The sequence below is a fragment of the Tamandua tetradactyla genome, chromosome 10 (genome assembly GCF_023851605.1).
Source record: "Tamandua tetradactyla isolate mTamTet1 chromosome 10, mTamTet1.pri, whole genome shotgun sequence".
NCBI classification, from domain to species: domain Eukaryota; kingdom Metazoa; phylum Chordata; class Mammalia; order Pilosa; family Myrmecophagidae; genus Tamandua; species Tamandua tetradactyla.
Window position 1 is genome coordinate 76517016 of NC_135336.1, and position 16737 is coordinate 76533752.

Consider the following 16737-nt stretch of genomic DNA (forward strand, 5'->3'; position numbering starts at 1 on the left):
AACAAACACTGAATTTATATTATGTCTTTATATTAACAAGTGTTTATTGAACATACAATGCTTGCAAGACAATATTCTTAGAAGCAATGGTCATATATTATTATTGAATTGACAAAATGCCATTTTATTATTTTTTAAAGTTCATGGTCGGAATCTATGCTATCCCATATCCTAGAAAGGGCAAGCCTTACCAATATTGATTTTGGACTTCTAGCTTCAAAACCATTTAACAGTAAATTCTTGTGGTTATGCCCAAACTAATTTGAAGTAGTTGTGATAGAAACTCTGGCAAACTAAGAACACTGATATCAGGAGTAGAGTGCTGTTATTACAAATTCCTAAAAATGTGAAAGTGGTTTTGGAAGTAGGTAATCGGTAGATGTTGGAAAAATTTTGAGGCTCTTGATAAAAAAGTCTAGATTTCTTTGAAGTGACTGCTAAAAATAAGATGTCAAAAGTACATCTAATGAAACCTCTGAAGGAAATGATAAATGTGTTATTTGAAACTGGAAGAAAGGTGATCCGTTTTGTAAAATAACTGAAAACTAGGTAAAATGGTGCTATTATGTTGGATAGAAGACAGAACTTGTGATTATATTGTGAAACCAATGGCAGAAGTGGCTTTAACAAGGATCTCCCTTAGAGTCAAGGAAATAAGTTCCCAAAGAAAACAACTATGCCCATGGGTGTAGATGAGCCAACATTTGCTAAAATTAGATGTATGAATCATGGATCCAGTTAGCCATCTCAGAGAAAGTCAAGAGTGGAAATGAACCCCCTTTGAACTACATGCTAAGCTTACAACAGTCTTGAGAATTTTACATGAACTGCCACCTAGACTGAAAAGGACAGATGTGATTGTTGGTTTTCCCTGCAATTCAAGGGAGTACAAATTGTCAGACAAAAGGATCTTTTACATATCTTTCCTAGATAATTGCATTTTCAATCTTGACTTCCTTTGAGATGGCTTACTGGGTCCATGTTCAACCAGGGCCTCATTAGCAAAGGGTTGTTCAGACATATCCGCAGGAGGAACATATTCTGTGAGAATGCACATCACAGGATCTCGGGAAGGGTAACTATAAGGCCATTTTTGCTCCCAGTCCAAGAGCACACTGCTTGGATAGACTGAGAATTTTTCAAATTATCAGTTGCTGGTTCCTTTATGCTAAACAGTTCAGTCCTCAATTCATTCCTTTCTTTTATCATTTTAATGTAAGCAGCAAGGACTAACCAGGTTGTGTCTTCCACATTTAGCTGGGAAATCTCTTTAGCTAAATATACAAGTTTATCACTTACAACTTCTATCTTCCACTCAACATCAGAACATAATTTAACCAAGTTCACTGCTACTGTATAACATGGATTATTTTTCTCCCAATTTCCATTAATACTTTCATCATTTCCATTTAAGGGCTCACCAGAAATGCTTTTGATATCCATATTTCTGCTGACAGTATCTTCAAAGAAATCTAAGCTTTTTCTATCATGAGCCTCAAAATTCCTCCAGCTTCTCCCCATTACCTAATTCCAAAGCCACTTTCATTTGTAAATGAAATATGCTCCACTCCTGGTATAAAACACTGTCTTACTTTTCCAGAGCTGCTATCACAGATACTACAATCTGGTCTTGCCTTAACAAGAGAAATTTATTATTAAATATAAATATCATTGTCTTGCATTTTCCCCAAAGACTGAAGAGTTCCAATACTGGGTTATGACAATCCTTTAGGTTCCTTAGATTTCCCATCACATGGAAAGGTCTTTTCCTTTCTAACTTTTGTGACTTACTGATAATCTTTGTAAGACTGCCAGTAATCGAGATTGAGCACCACACTCATGAAGTTGGGCTATACCTTAACAAAAAATAATATCTGCAAGAAATCCTATTTGTCATGGGTTCACACCTTCAGGAATGTGAATTAGGGTTAAGAAAGTCCCAAACTTAGGGTACATGATTCCATCTAACAAACCATGCAAGCAGATATATGGGCTGAAGAGATCTCCTCATACCAAGAAAAAGGATCTTCTGCCTTGGTGCTTGGGATGAGTAAGGCTGCTGCCTCAGCACTAGAAAAAGATGGGGCTACTACCCCATCATGTCTGAAGGACAAAATATTGATGCACAGATGACTCTAAGACCTTTAAATGTAGTAGAGTTTGTCCTACTGTGTTTCAGACTTGTAAGGGACCCATGACCTCTATATTTTTTCCAATAGTTCCCTTCTGAAGTGGGAATGTATACCCTATGCCTGTCCAACCACAGTATTTTGAAGCAGATAATTTCTTTTCTAGGTTTCACAAGGACACAGATGGTGATGAATTATATTTCAGAAAAAACCACACATACAACTGATTTTGATGATATTTGTAATTAGAGTTATTGTTGAAATGACTTAAGGCTTTTAGATACAGAAATGGGGTGCATATATTTTTCATGGGAGAAAACATGCTTTTTTTGGATCTATAGAACAGATTGTGGCAAGGTGAATTACATACCCTAAAGAATGACATGTTCTTAAACAGTGTGCGTGTGTGTGTGTGTGAGCTCATGTGTAAATAGAACTTTTTGAAGATGTTATTTTCAGTTAAGGTGAGGCCAACTGAAAAAGGTTGGTCATATTCTAGATTACTGGATACTTTAAAGAGAAGAAACCAGGACCGGAAGTCAGAGAAAGCTACAGGGAATAGCAAGAAACCAGAAGTCATCAGAAAATGGAAGAGCAAACAGGAGAGAGATTGCCATGTGGCTCGAGGGAGAGATGCAAGCCAAGAAACCCTGAAGAGTGTGCAGACGTTCCCCGTGATGCTACAGACTTTGAGAGGAAAGCATGATCTTGCTTTTGGACTTCTATCCTCTGAGATCAATAAATTTTCATTGCTTAAGCCAAACCATTGTGTGATATTTGTCATAGAAGCTTGGTAAACAAAGACTCAGGCTGTGATATTTGGTCAAACTATTCAGCCGTTATGATTTTCAATTGTACTATTTTTTATATGTTGGTATTAGTATATATGAGATTCGAAATTACATGTAGAGTTGAAATACTTAGTAATGTGCTTGACATTTATTAGACATTAAATACTTATTATGTTCTTTTTTTCCCTATTGGTATCAGTCAGAATCAAGTCAGTAGACAAAAATGATACCAGTCACTCTACACTGTAGAATTTAACATAAAGAAATACCAACAATGTACAAAGTTGTAACTAGCTAACGGAAAAGGCCAGATGAGAAATTTAGCTACTGCAGGAAGTAGCTACCATGGTTGGAAGGACAAAAATAATATGTTGGAATTATTGGAAATTAGAACCTTGGAGGAGGGACCTACGGAGACAAAATTTCAGACCTTTGAGGAGAAATTACTGCTCTGTGTTTTATGTAACTGAAGTGAGCAATGAGGCTGAGTCCACAAATGCTGTAAAAGCTGGATTCAGCCGCTGCTTCAGATAGACGTTGCTGCTGCCAGAGTAAAGAAGAATTGCTCTGGTGAAATACACTAAACCACAAACTGAAAGGAAGCCCACAGGAAGCAAACAGGAAAGAGACGTTCCTTCTTCTTCCTTCAGCCTTGCAGTCTTCCAGTATGTCTCCTTTTTGACACAGCGGAATTATGGTCTATCAGGTCCAAGTCCAATCATTACATGGAAGAGTGCAGAAGAGGTGCATAGGATCTGAACAAAAATAACTTAATAAATGGTCCACTGATCGCTCCTTTTCTAGCTCCCTTCATTTTCATCCTCTTTTTCTTTCCTGCTTACTTTCCTTCTTTTCTTTCTTTTTTTTCCTTCAATTGAAACATTTTTCTTCCCTCCTTTCCTTTCTCCCTCCTTTCCTCCCTCCTTCTCTTCTTTCCTTCCTTGCTTGCTTCAGGGGCATCAATATTGTAGGCTTCAAAAGACATATGAACAAATAATTCATGCAGGAATAAAGCCGACCCACTGCCATAGCTTTGTGGATGCACAGAAAGGGCCTCATGCCTTAGATCAGCGCACACCAAGGCTACACTCCGCCCCCCCCCCCCCCAGATCTGTGTACCCATACAGCTACATGTTCCCTGTCCATTGGGTGTCCACATTAACATGCACCAGCATAACATCTCCAACCTGTGCCTATATCTGCTCTGCAATGCATCATCTCACTGTTGTGCTCTGCCCCGTACCCTGTAGCTTGCTACATCTCTGACCCCCCCCACACAGGGCTTTAGACTGCTGAAGGAAATCAACTCCCAAAGTAAATAAATTAAGATATCATGACTAAAATAGCAAAAGATCACTAAACATATCACAATGCAGACAGATATAGCACAGCCTAATTACCAAATTAAAACATCAGAGGAAACACAGACATTGGAACAACTAATCAAAGATGTTCATATAATGCTACTTAATAAAATAAGTGGGATGGCTAATGACATAAATGAGATCAAGAAGGCAGTAGAAGAACATAAAGAGGAATTTGTAAGAATAAGTAGATAAATAATAAATAAATAATAAATGAATAAAAAGACTCTGTTGACCAAATAAAAAACATATTACAGACACCCAACAGCAGATTTGAAGAGACAGAAAAAAGAATAAGTGAAAGAACAAAGACAGGATAACTGATTTTGAACACTCAAAATAGCAAATGGCAAAAAAGATGGGAAAATTTGAGTTGGATTTCAGGGAAATGAAAACCAAAACAAAGTGCACAAATATAAGAATTACTGTTGTCCCAGAAGGAGAAGATAGGAGTGAAAGGCTAGGATATAATGGGGGAAAACTTCCCAACCCTTATAAAAGACATTGATATGCAAGTCAAAGAAGCCCAGTGAACTCCAAACAGAATAAATCCAAATAGGCCTACCCCAAGACACACACTAATCAGTCTGTCAAATGTTGAAGAGATGCTGAAAATTCTGGAAGCAGCAAGAGAAAAATAATCTGCAACATACAAGGGAAATCACATAAGACTGAGTTCAGACTATTCAACTGGCACCATGGAGGTAAGAAGGCAGAGGTATGAGATATTCAAGTCCTAAAAGAGAAAGACTTCCAGTTAAGAATTTTATACCCAGCCAAATTTACCTTCAAAACTGAGGGAGAGGGAGGTGGTGATGGTGGTTCAGTAACAGAATTCTCAATCGCCATGCCAGAGACCCAGGTTCTATTCCTGGTGCCTGCCTGTGCTGGTTTGAAAGGATATATATACCCTAGAAAAGCCATGTTTTAATCAAAATCCCATTTCATAAAGGCAGAATAATCCCTATTCAATACTGTATATTTGAGACTGTAATTAGATCATGTCCCCGGAGATATGATTTAATCAAGAGTGGTTGTTAAACTGGATTAGGTGGTGACATGTCTCCACCCATTTGCGTGGGTCTTAATTAGTTTCTGAAGTTCTATAAAAAAGGAAACATTTTGGAGAATGAGAGTGATTTAGAAAGAACAGAGCAGAATGTGATAGCCACAACAAGCAGAGTCCACCAGCCAGCGGCCTTTGGAGATGAAGAAGGAAAACGCCTCCTGGGGAGCTTCATGAAACAGGAAGCCAGGAGAGAAAGCTGGTAGATGGTGCTGGGTTCACCTGTGCCCTTTCAACTGAGATAGAAACCCTGACTGTGTTCACCTTGTGCCTTCTCACTTGAGAGAGAGACCCTGAACTTCATCGCCCCCCTTGAACCAAGGCATCTTTCTCTGGATACCTTTGATTGGACATCTTTATACACTTGCTTTAATTGGAACATTTTCCCAGCCTTAGAACTGTAAACTAGCAATTCATTAAATTCCCCTTTTTAAAAGCCGTTCTGTTTCTGGTAATTGTATTCTGGCAGCTAGCAAGCTAGAACACTGCCCATGCAAAAAAAAAAAAAAAAAAAAAAAATCCCATCGAAACAAAACTGAGGGAGAGATTAAAATTTTCACAGACAAATAAATCCTGAAAGAAATTGCCAACAAGAGACTGGCCTTACAAGAAATACTAAAGGGAGTTCTGCCAGTTGAAACAAAACAAACAGGAGAGGGAGTTCTGGAGGAGGGCACAGGATTGAAGAGTACCCCTAACGGTAACTTAAAGGATAAAAAGAGAAAGACAAGAAAGAATATATATGTATCTGACAAATAAATTTAAAAAGATAAAATGGTGGATTCAAGAAATACCTTTTCAGTAATAACTTTGAATGTTAATGGACTAAATTTACCAATTAAAACATGCAGATTGGCAGAATGGATTAAGAAATATAATCCAGCTTTATATTTCCTACAAGAAATTCATCTTAGAAACAAAGATACAAAGATTGAAAGTGAAAGGATGAAAAAGATTTTCCATGCAAGTTATAACCAAAAGAAATCAAGAGTAGCTATATTACTATCAGACAAAGTAGACATTAAATGTAAGGACATATTAATTAAAGGGGCAATTTACCAAGAAGATATAGCAATCATAAATGTTTATGCTTCCAATCAAGGAACTTCAAAGTACATGAGACAGACATTGGAAAACTGAAGTGCACGATAGATGTTCAACAATAATAGTAGGAAACTTCGCTACACCACTTTCATCTAGAGATAGAACAACCAGACAGAAGATCAACAAGGAAATAGAGAAGTTGAAAAACTTGATAAACCAGTTAGACCCAACAGACATTTATAGGTCACTGCACACGAAAACACAAGGATATACATTTGTCTCTAGTGCTCATGGAATATTCTTCAGGCTAGATCATATGCTGGTGCACAAAATAGGTCTTTATACATTTAAAAAGATTGAAATTATTCAAAGTACATTTTCTGATCACAATGGAATGAAGCTGGACCTCAATAAGCACCAAAGAACGAGAACATTCACAAATATGTGGAAATTAAATAACACACTCTTAAATAACCAGTGGGTCAAAGAAGAAATGGCTAGAGAAATCAGTAGCTATCTGGAGATGAATGAAAAGGAGAAGACAACTTATCAGAATTTATAGGATGTGCCAAAGGCTGTGCTGAGAGGGAAATTTATTGCCCTAAATGCCCATATTAAAAAACAAGAATGAGCAAAAATTGAGGAATGAACTGCTCACCTTGAGGAACTTGAAAAAGAACAGCAAACTAACCCCAAAACAACTAGAAGAAAAGAAATAACAAAGTTTAAAGCAGAGTTAAATGAATGGGAGAACAAAAGAACAATAGAAAGAATCAGTAAAACTAAAAGTTGGTTCTTTGAGAAAATCAGTAAAATTGATGGGCCACTAGCAAGACTGACAAAGAAAAAAGAGAGGATGCAAATAAACAGAATCAGAAATGAGAAAGTGTGCATTACCACAGATTCTGAAGAAATAAAAGAAATTATAGGAGGATATTATGAACATCTATATGCCAACAAACTAGACAATTTAGGTGAAATGGAAAAATTCCTGGAAACACACAAACAAGCTACGCTGACTCAGGAAGAAACAGAAGATCTCAACAAACCAGTCACAAGTAAAGAGATTCAATCAGTCATCAAAAATCATCCTACAAAGAAAAGCTCAGGGCCAGATGGCTTCACAAGGGAATTGTATCAAACATTCTGAAGTGAACAACACCAATTCTATTCAAACTTGTCCAAAAAATTGAGGAAAAAGGAACTCTACCTAACTCATTTTATGAAGCTAATATCATTATAATACTAAAACTGGGTAAAGATGATATAAGAAAGGAAAACTATAGGCTAATATCCCTAAAGAACATAGATGCAGAAATCCTCAGCAAAATATTAGCAAATCAAGTCCAACAACACAATTAAATAATTATACACCATGAACAAGTGGGATTTATGCCAAGAATTCAAGGAGGTTCAACATGAGAAAATCAATTAATGTAATAAAGCACATTAACAAATCGAAAGGGAAAAATAACATGAACATCTTGATTGATGCTGAAAAATTGTTCGACAAAATTCCACATCCTTTTATGATAAAAACACTCTGAAAGATAGGAATCAAAGGTAACTTCCTCAATATGATAAAAGGAATGGATGAAAAACAAATAGCCAGCCTTGTACTCAATGGAGATAGACTGAAAGCTTTCCTCCTAAGATCAGGAATGAGACAAGGATGCCCACTGTCACCACTATTATTCAACCTTGTGCTAGAAGTTCTATCTAGAGCTGTCAGGCCAGACAAAGAAATAAAATGCATCCAAATTGGAAAGGAAGTAGTAAAACTTTCATCATTTGAAGATGACATGATACTGTATTTGGAAGATACTGGAAAATCTACAGCAAAGTTACTTGAGCTAATAAATTCAGCAAGGAGGTGAGATATGAAGTTAATGTACAAGAATCAGTTGTGTTTCTATTTATAAGCAATGACCTAACTGAGGAGTCAGTTAAGGAAAAAAAAAAAACTATTCAAAATAGCAACTAAAAGAGTCACATACTTAGGAATGAACTTAACTAGGAATGTAAAGGACTTGTAAACAGAAAACCACATAACATTGCAAAAAGAAATCAAAGAAAGTCTACTAGGTGGAAAGACATTCTCTGCTTATGGGAAGTTAGGCTAAATATAGTTAAAATGTCAATTGTACCTGAATTAATCTACAGATTCAACACAGTACCAATCAAAATTCCAACAACCTACTTTGAAGACTTGGAAAAGCTAGTTACCAAATTCATCTGGATAGGAAAGAGATCCCAAATATTTAAAAGCATCCAGAATAGAAGAAAAAAGTGGGAGGATTAACACTCCTTGACTTTAAAACCTATTGTAATGTCACAGTGGTCAAAACAGCATGGTATTGGCACAGAGATAGAAGCATTGACCAATAAAATTGAATTGAGAGTGCAGAAATAGACCACCAAATCTATGGTCAACTGATTTTTAAAAGGTCCCCAAGTCCTCTAAACTGGGACGAAATAATCCTTTGAATAGATAGGCATGGAAGAATTGGATATCAATAGCCAAAAGAATGAAAGAGGACCCCAATCCTGTACTCTATACAAAAATTAATTCAAAGTGGATCAAACACATAAATATAAGATCTAGCACCATAAAGCTTCTAGAAGAAGATGTAGGGAAGCATCTTCAAGACCTAATAGTAGGAGGTCACTTCCTAAACTTCACACCCCAAACACAAGCAAGAAAGAAAAACTAGATAAATCGGAACTCCTCAAAATCAAATGCTTCTGCACCTCAAAAGGCTTTATCAAAAAGGTGAAGAGTGAGCCACCTCAATGGGAGAAAACATTTGGAAATCACGTATCAGACAAAGGTTTGATATCCTGTGTACACAAATAAATCATATAACTCAACAACAAAAGAAAAAACAACCCAATTATAAAATGGACCAAAGATATGAATAGGCATTTTTCTGAAGAGCAAATACTGATGGTTCAAAGGCACGTGAAGAGAAGCTCATTTTCATTAGCTATAAGGGAAATGCAGATCAAGACTACAATGAGACACCAACACCACACCTATAAGAATGGCTGCTATTAAATGAACAGGAAACTATAAATGTTGAAGAGGATGTGGAGAAATTGGGACACTTATGCACTGCTGGTAGGAATATATAATGGTGCAGCCACTATGGAAGACTAGTGGTTCCTGAGGAAAGTAAATATTGAATTGCCCTATGAGCCAGCAATAGCACTATTTGGTATGTATCCAGAAGAGCTGAAAGCAACAACACAGACATTTGCACACTAATGTTCATAGCAGCATTATTCACAATCACCAAAAGATGGAAACAAACCAAATGCCCGTCAATAGCCAAATGGGTTAACAAAATGTGGTATATACATATGATGGAATATTATGTAACAGTAAGATGAAATGATGTCTTGAAGCACATGACAAGATGGATGAGCCTTGAGGACATAATGCTGAGTGAAATAAGCCAGACTCAAAAGGATAGATACTGCACAATTCCACTTGTATGACCATGGTAAAGGTAAAATCAGAGGCTTATAAGATAGAATATAGTGTCTTAGAGATACATAGAAGCTAGAGGTGGGTGAATGATTAGCTAACGAGGTTGAACTCCAATGTGAGGGAATAGATAGAAGTGAGGGCTGTTGTCTAGTGGGTCTGGAATTAATATTACCATATTGAAGATGAACAAGATTGAAAAGGGTTGCATAGACCTACATGTCCCACTGATTAACACTAGAAATATATATTAGTTCTTTCAAGAACTACTTCAAAGGTATGATTCATGTACAGAGAGTGTTTAAGTCCAGGGTACAGATGGAAAACTGCTATTGAATGTTATGGACTATGTTTTAATGAAAAGCATCAGCACTACCACAATAGCACAAGTAAATAATGGGGGGGGGGGCAAGAATCAAGATGAGGTTTAGATTTCCTATTTGGAGAGGGTGTGTTTATTGGTTTTCTTTCTCTTGTGAGCAATTAAATTATCTGAAATTGAGAGTGTTGATGGATTGTGGACTTTGGGCCCTGTACATGATGCCTGATGAATGCAGGAAGCTGAAGGATGCAATAACTGAGAAGTAGATTGGTGAACAATGGTGTACACTTATGAACATTGGATGTCCCTAAAGTTTGACATGGTATCAGGGGATTCCCTGATATAAAACCTGCTATTTAGAGATAGCAATGAAACAGATCAGGTTGGGGTTAAAGTTATTCAGAACACAGGGTTAAGGAAGACATTGTCTATATTTTAGAATCACACATTGATTTTTGTCTTTGAGACCACAGGAAGAAAGGTTTATTTGGTTTGGAACCTAAATTTTCTGATGCACATAATCTAACTCAACCTATCTGTATAGCTCATTTGAACCATAGAAACACAGGGGGCCCAGAATAAGAAAGAAGTCCTCTAATCCTGTATAGATTAATGTAATGTCTGGATATATCCTAGGGTATATTAAGCAGGTGATCAAAAATATTGGTAGGGTCCCTTGAGGGATGGAAAAAAAATATGGAACTATTAAACTTTACAATCAGGGAATCCTCTGATACTGTGTCAAACTTTAGGGACACCCAAATGAATAGGCCATGCCTTTGATCTTGAGGCTTACTCTTGTGAATCTTATGTAGGTAGCAGAGAAGCTTAGCCTACTTAAGAGTATGCCTGAGAGTTACTCCTGGAGGACTTCTTTTGTTGCTCAAATTTGGCCTCACTCTCTCCAAGCCTCACTTTCTGCAAGTGAGATCATTGCAGTCTCCCCTACATGGGGCATGATACCCAGGGGTGAAAGTCTCCCTGGTGATGTGGGAGGTGACTCCCAAGGATGAATCTGGCCCTGGCACCATAGGATCAACAATTGCATCCTGACCCATAGGGAGAACAGAAGTAAAACTAATACAATATCAGTGGCAGAGACAACTTAGAGTCGAGAGGCTACTCTGGAGGTTGCTCTTATGCTAGCTTCAATTAGACATTACTACATATTATAACCTGCCAAACACCAACCAGGATCATTTCAGCCAATTCTGTGGAAAACCTAGGGCAATATATAAGATTCCACAAGGGTTCCATGCACTAGTGTAACTTTTCAGAAACTTACAATCTCCAAATGGGTTCTTGGACCAGATAAGTCCTGAAACCTAGAGGGTCTGGCCTCTCCAGAACATCAGATAGTTCCATTTGCCTACCCATTTTATGGACAGCCCCTTCCAACATGAAAGTTATAATGGCCATAGCCCAAACACCCCCAAAGAGAGGGATAGAAAGATCAAAGGTGATGGTGAACATATACAGAGAAGATAGGAATTAACAAATGAGTATGAATCATCAAATTGATACATCTTTTAGTCTCCAGTATCTTAGAGCAGATATATGCGAAAACCTAAAATTGTGAAATTGTAACCCATACCAAATTCTGAATCTGTTTTACAATTAATTGTGGTGCTGTGCTTTAAAATTTATTGCTATTTTGTTTTTTGTTATTTTTCAACAAAAAAGAGAAAGTTGATTGTTATGATAAAAATATTTATTCCTTCTAGCCTCCTATATTCTGGAACAGCTAGAAGGAAAAAATCTGAGAGGGTTATATGGTACTCCATGACAAACTCTGGGATCTGTCCTGTAACTACTTGTTGAAGAGTGCTTTAAAAAGTATTGCTTTTTTTATTTCTTTGTTTTGTATATATGTTTATATTGTAGAATAAAAAATTTAAAAAGCAATGTAGCTTCTTGCAATGTTAAATTACTTGTTAACTACTGCATTGACATCATGTTCAAAATTACATTTTATTATCTTGGATAGGATGATTAATATTGACAACTTATGTATTCCATGGTAAGAATGTAATGTGCATTCACAATTAGAAATTTTAAAATATTACTGTATATTACAGTAATCATAGGTTAAATATAATTACTTTTTAAAGTTACATCTGAAAGCTTCAGAACATTTATATAATAGAAAAGGTTACTCTGCATAGCAATAAATCACCTAAAATATATAAACACATATCAAAAGTTATTAAAATAATGCTCTGGCAGTATAGACAACTCACACCATATTTAAAAGTATAGATGTCTTCAGATAGAGTTAAAATACCAAAAGACTCCTGTTTTGTTCTCTATTTGTCTGCCGCAATAGAACCATGGATTTCAGCAGAACTGTTTTTTTTTGGCATTTAGGCTTAGAAATGCCAGGAAAATTATAGATCCTATAGGTAGGAGTTATAGATTCAAAGTAGAACACACAATAATCAAGTGATGAGAGAGGATGAGGGAGACGTAGAGATAAAGATATGGGTTAAGATATCACTTTGATTATTCTGGATATGAGTAAAAAGATATAAAATGGAAAGCGATAATCATGAAAAAATTGTCTCAGTATAATTTTTGCATATAAATATAATTCTATTCCCACCTTTTATTGCTAAGAATTTATAATAAATGATGGATTTTAAAAATTAGAATTTAGTTTTCTTCATTTATCTAGCTCAATAATTTTGGGGTTTATGGATAAATTACAAGTCAATAGGCCAAATTTTAACAGAGATTGTATGTAGTTAATACTCAAAATTAAAGTTCTAATAGGCCATGAAATGAGCAACTGCGACCTTGATTGTGTGTGTGTGGATATGCAACATACTGTATTTAAATAAGAGCTTCAAATGTTTTGAATTTTTTATGAATACAATGTAATCCAATGATCATGAAACAGTACACTGTACAATTGAAACCTAAGAGTTAAATAAGGGTGGAATGGGACACCTAAGAGTCAAAAGGAATGCATTGACAGTTGTTTTATCCACCTGTACCAGATAACTGATCCATAATCAAATACTACCATAAAGACTTCTTCCCAATCATTTTCTTTAGGAAAAAGTACAAATTTCTTTGACTAAATTCCCAATATTAGAATCCTTGCCTCCAAAGGGAACCTGTAAATAGTTGCAGCTTTTCTGGACGTAGTGGATAAAAGGAGAATCTGGCTAGCATCAATGTTACCTCACTCATCTCCTTTCCAACTTCATTTACCTCTAACAATTCCTGGAGTACTCCCTTTCTCTCTGCCCTTGTACATATCGCCTTCTAGTTACAGGATGTTTCGCCTTGGCTTACAATGCTCAATATACCTTTTCATCATCTTATCATGCTGTAGTAATAGAAAATTTCAGCTCATCAATTTATAGCAGTTAGTGCCTGCCTCTATTCCTTTGACCCACCCAGAATGCTGGAGAGGTCAGGGACACACCTAATAGGCATTTTCTAGCCCCTGCCTAGCTCTACTTCCTTTTCATTTGTGTGCATATGTTTCAGTGTGTTTCCCCCAATTCAAAACCAGGCAAGACGTTAAATCTATTGAAAAGGCTTTACCTTAAATCAAGGAACCAGAACAAGCAGCCGCAGCAGCTTACTATGTGGGACCTCTCAATAGCAGGACTCCTTCCCGTTGGAATGTATAAATACCCAACACTTTAATAGCACTCTTTGATGTGAAGTTGGGCTCACAGAGCTGCCATCCACTGACCCTGATTTGACCAGTTGGCCTTCCAGGAGACCAGCCATGATGGAATCTCTTCTTGCACTCTTTTGGACACTTTGTACTATGTAAGTAATAAAGTGGCTATTTGCTGAGAGCTTCTGTGGTGCCTGAACTTGTGTTCTCATGGTATACCTTATAGCAACTTGTTCCACACAAAGTTTACTGTCAGCTTCAGGAAACAGTTACAATACATGCTGATGACTTTCTCCCTCATGAAAATGTATCTCTAGCTGATGGTCTTCTGTGGCTGCAGGAGCATGACCCGTTTATTCCCAGGGAAAATTGGAAGTGCCAAGAAATTAATGCTCCCAGGTAAAGATTTGGGGGATTGCATTCTAGCTTCCTCGAACTTCACAGTAAATGGTCCATGGTGTGTTTTATACAGCATCTCAGAGTGTTTCTAGTGAGATTGAATCCCATTTGTCCACAGTAAAACCTGTCCATCAATGACCTAATTTATGAACTTTGCTTATTTAACTGTATAATATTTGCACTCCCTTGATGTGATTTCTGGAATAACCTCCCAAATAAATTATCTCAGAGATTTAAAGAAGGTAGAATACTTGTTTGCAATACATCTCCACTTATATCCTTGTCACCAGGGTATACCATGAGGAAAATCCATACTAGGGGATTTGGTGCTGAAAGTGCTCTTAAAAAGTGAAAATTCAGGATGAGATTCTGAAAATGCTCACAACCAATTTGTTAGTTGAACACAGTCATTTGTGGGTTGACTTGGAAAGCTGTCCATGTCTCAGAGTAACCGAGGGCTCTGAAGAAATTATAGGAAAACTACACTATCTTTCAATTCATATGATCTTGTATCTCTTGTAGATAAAAGTAATGATTGGACTTTCTCATAAACTGAAGTAGGAGAGATTACTGTAGGGTGCTGGAATAAAGTCATGACTTTTGCATCAGAGAATTATTCACTCCTTGAAAGCAACACTAAGCATATGCCCATTAGCAATTAGTTATGGGCTAGGTACTCTCAGATCCAACAAGTCTAAGACTGTGAAGTCACAGCAAAAATGTATGTTGGAAATGGTACATTAAGTATCAGGTCTGAGAAAGTCCAGAGGGCATAGTTAAGTCATATAAAGAGATTACCCAAATACCAAATTCACCTTAGTCTGTCATCATGACCTCTACCTCGATTTATATCTTAGCCTCACTGTGTCCAGCTGACAGAGAAGGAAAAACCTAGGTCTTATTATTATTATTTTTTTAGTCACTTGAATACATTGGTGTGAGCTGAAATTTTACTGCTGATGCTTAAAGCTGTCTATGAAAGAAGAGGTGAGTAGAAATCTACATAGTAGGATTACACTAGAATAGTACACTTATTGTGAGTTAAGGATATACATGGATATGGGAAATTGCAAATGATTTGACTGAAGAAGAATTGAATAACTAGGGACAAGCTTATCTTGAGAAGAGGCCTAAAAATGGAACTTGGGAATGGCTAAATCTTATGAAAAGGCTTTACCATATCTTAAATCAAGGAACCAGAACAAGCAGCCACAATTGCTTACTATGCAGACTAATAGAGAGTTGGAGTAGCCTCTTAAAGGTAGAGCTTGAAGAAGGCACTCAGTGGAGGTTGTGTGTGCTACACAATGCAATATGTGTATAAAATTAGTAGCCATTATATGGTCCTAAGTTTTCATTACTTAGAATAAAACCCTCTGGAAAATAAGGAATAGAAATAGGAACAGCCCATCTCACCATCACAGCCAATGAGTCACTTGTGTAATTTGTGTTTTTCATTCTGCAACTCTAGGCACATTTGAATTTGAAGTCTTGTCATCTGGATGAATTTGGTGCTTCTATCAGAGAACTCAGATTTTTATATGACATATAACAATGGCTGTACCTCATGGAAACTGTGGGCTCTTCATGCTGATAAGCCAAAAGGCAAAGATGTCAGTTACTACTATCATGCCTGGGATTTTTTATCTTAATTTTTATTAGGAGTTAGGGTTAATGACACGTAATGGAAATACAAGAATGTATGTCTGTAACTCATGTTGTTTCCATGCCCAGGCATAATGGTGGATAGAAAATTACAGCAACCAGAGAAACATAGACTTGCATATTTCTACATTAAGGAACTATGTCACACTACCAGGCAAGCAACCTAAACTAGTGGAATTGTTGGTCAGATATGAAGGGAATCTAAGACAAATGGTAGAAAAAAGAAAATGGACATCAGTTGTGGTCATTAGAGCAACTGTATCAGTTTGGAATTAGTTTGATTAACTGTTTGGCTCTCAATATTACTTTTTTAAGAATCTCTCTCTTTTTTTTTTACATGGGCAGGCACCGGGAATCAAACCTGGGTCCTTGGGCATGGCAGGGAAGCAATCTTACTTGCTGAGCCACCGTGGCCTGCCCTTTTTAAGGATCTTGACCAACAATTACCTTGTAGAATCCCTGAAGGACAGAGTAGAAGCAGTGTTGAACATGAGGTCTAAATAGTGCAATATATACACAGTTAGTGATGCACTCAGTTCTCCATTCAAATCCCTTTAGCACATCTTAGGGTTTAACTGCAGTTTTGGTGGACAATCTTCTTATACACTATGACTTTCTATGTTACATACCTATGTCTGTACGTCTGAAGATTTTCTCTGGCTGGATGAGCAAGAACAATCTGCCTGTGGGGCAGGTCTCAAGTTCCAAGGAGTTAATGTCTGCAGTAGCAACTGGAAACCAATGAAAAATGAATCTTGGTGAATAACCAGCCCATCTTATTTATCTCTTAAGGACACAAATCTGATAAATGCTCAAAGAAGTTTTCCATT